Source organism: Aptenodytes forsteri, unplaced genomic scaffold (assembly GCF_000699145.1).
Source record: "Aptenodytes forsteri isolate BGI_AS27 unplaced genomic scaffold, ASM69914v1 Scaffold434, whole genome shotgun sequence".
NCBI lineage: Eukaryota > Metazoa > Chordata > Aves > Sphenisciformes > Spheniscidae > Aptenodytes > Aptenodytes forsteri.
In genome coordinates this window covers 1,057,553-1,060,195 of record NW_008795183.1, presented here as the reverse complement: position 1 = coordinate 1,060,195, position 2,643 = coordinate 1,057,553, and positions in this window count along the sequence as shown.

The following is a 2,643-nucleotide window of genomic DNA, read 5'->3' as shown; positions in this document are numbered from 1 at the left end:
GAGTTCAGCTCCATCCACGGGTCACAGCAACGCTTTAAGGGATGTAGAAGAAGGATTATTTTCTTACTTCAACAATCGCTAAGTTATCAAAGTAGAAAGAGAACAGGTGAACTGGAGTTAGGGTGTACAAGAAAAAGAGCCATGTATATAGGAAAAGAAACAGGGCAGGAAGCTCCTGAGTTTAGAAGTAAAGCATGACCAAATAAATTCAACATATAACTGATGATGCATTTAATGGTGGATAGCTGGAAATCAGAAAGGCTATGCCTATTTCAACATATAACTGATGATGCATTTAATGGTAGATAGCTGGAAATCAGAAAGGCTATTGGACTTGTAAGTCAAACAGCACAAAGGCACATTTCAGACTCAACACTGCCGGGCTCCATTCTTTACACCATTAAATTGTTAGTGATCCCTGGTATAGTTCAGGACCATTTCAACTAACACCACACAAAAACTTCGAGTTACGGTTCAAAAGTTAGCATGGATAGGCAGCTGGCACGCAGCAGCTTGTATTAGAGAGGAGGATGGTTTAGCAGTGTGGATGCAGGGTGTCCCACGTCATTCAGTAACAGCACCAGGCAGCACTCCCAGGCAGTTTCAATTAATTGATGTAGATACAGCTAGAAGGTCTGTCTCTGTTGCTCCAGTCATAGGAGCTGTACCTGGCCTCATTTCTGGTCCTGAAGGGCGAGAGCAGGAGGGGATGAATTTCTGCCCCAAGTCACTGCTTGAGAGTGCAGGATACTGGCATTCGTTGCAGTGCCCAAATTGCTGAGTCCTGGGAGTATGGTCAGAGCTTTTACAAGGAATTAAATCAAAACCAGAAAAAATCTCAGCTGAATGTGTCATGAGATTATTTGCATGGTCATCTTTATTTCATTTGGTTTACTTGGATTTCAGATCAGCTCTTGAGAACACAAAGTAATTTGGACTCCATATGAAGTCCTCAAGTCAAAATGTTATTAAGATAAATCTGAACTCCCTCTTTAGGGAGTAGACAAAATCAAATCCAACACCAAGAAGGAGAATCACTTACTTCAGTACTCATGGGAGAAGTGAAACGCTATTAAAATAAATGCACGGCGGGTAAACACAGCTCCTCACATTCTCTCTCAAATTGCATTTTTAGAGAACTATTTTACTAGGGTTAATGCTACTCTTAAAGTTGTTGTGGAGAGCTGGGGAGAAAGTAATCCTGGGCTTTCAAAAAATCGTGCTTTGCAGCCTTCAGAGGATCTTTTTTGATTTTTGAACTTTTAGTGTCTCCACCTACCCCTCCTCCACATGCAGCCAGGACCTTTGGTTGAGTGTTTATTGAACAGGTATACGTTACCCTGCCACATAAATACTGTTCTATTGACATTTCCCATACTAAATAGCCATTCTTTGGCTGTTTAAAATTCACCATGTAATAGTCGGTGATTGTAGAAAGGTGCTAAATAAAGAGAAGGAGAAAAAAGAAAGGGAGAAAAATGCTTCAGGCAAAGTTTCCCATCATCTTCTTCTTACTGTAATTATCACCACAAAGCACAGCAAAAAATGACCCAGAGCAAAATGATTTGTCTAACATGGTAAAGTAATAAAGGTCTGATTCTGATTTTCTGACATTCATCAGTATTAGTAAGAGGAAAGTCAGCTCCTCAGTATTTTACACCCTTCTCATAGTGTAAATGACAACACAACATTCAAAAGAGTGGGGACTGACGCATTTGGGGACATTAACGTTATTCCTTCCCAGACCCTGATCTTGCCTGTTTCCAAGTAAGCACTCAGCTGTCCTGTTTTCATCAGCATCTCTGTTCTCAAGTGCCTCCATGCTGCAGGGGACAGTTTGCAGGCAAGACAGTTTGCTCAGGAGGATGCTGTGTATTGTGCTGACCATGGCCTCTCCTCCCTCTTTGAAGAGCAGTGAGAAACATCTGTGGAATAAGCCTGATTTTCTGAGGAGCTAGAAGTTATTACTAAGAGAAGCAAGGCAAGAACAGAGAAGAAAGTAGGATAGGTCCAGGAGGGGACATAGGAGAAAAACAAGCCCTGAGTTGTTGCGCTTTTTATAGATATAGAGGGATTGCCATTTAAATGTTGATGTTTGCCAAAGTAAATCAAATATTTATTAAGGAAATTGCCTGCTTGGGTGGAAAACTGGAGCTCTTCAGAACCGATGATGTGCTTACCTGGAGCAAATGGAGATTTTTTTTTTTAAATAATCACCCATTATAAACAAAAGTAAAAACCAGACCTTGACACAGCATAGTCAGAGCAATTACTCTGCACTGCAACATTTCGAAATAACCCAGGTTTTCCAACATTTGATATCTAATGTAGCCTAGCTTCCCGCTTGCACTTCTAAATGAGCCACAGCCACTGCTATAGGTAATGCCAGTAAAACAGGTTGTGTTGCACAATATTCTGATGGGAGTGATTTCTGCTTTGTCTTACTGCTCTAGAGCAGATTATCTTGCAAGTGTTTGCTGCAGTGCCTGATTATACCTGCCTGAAACACAAAAAAAAACGGTATGTCCTTGCCAGCAACCATAATAATCTAAAAAATTCTAATTGCTATGGGTTTTTTATCCACAGAAAGGATTCATGCCATTTTAGCTTGAATGCCTACTGGGGGGGGGGGGGGGGGGATCT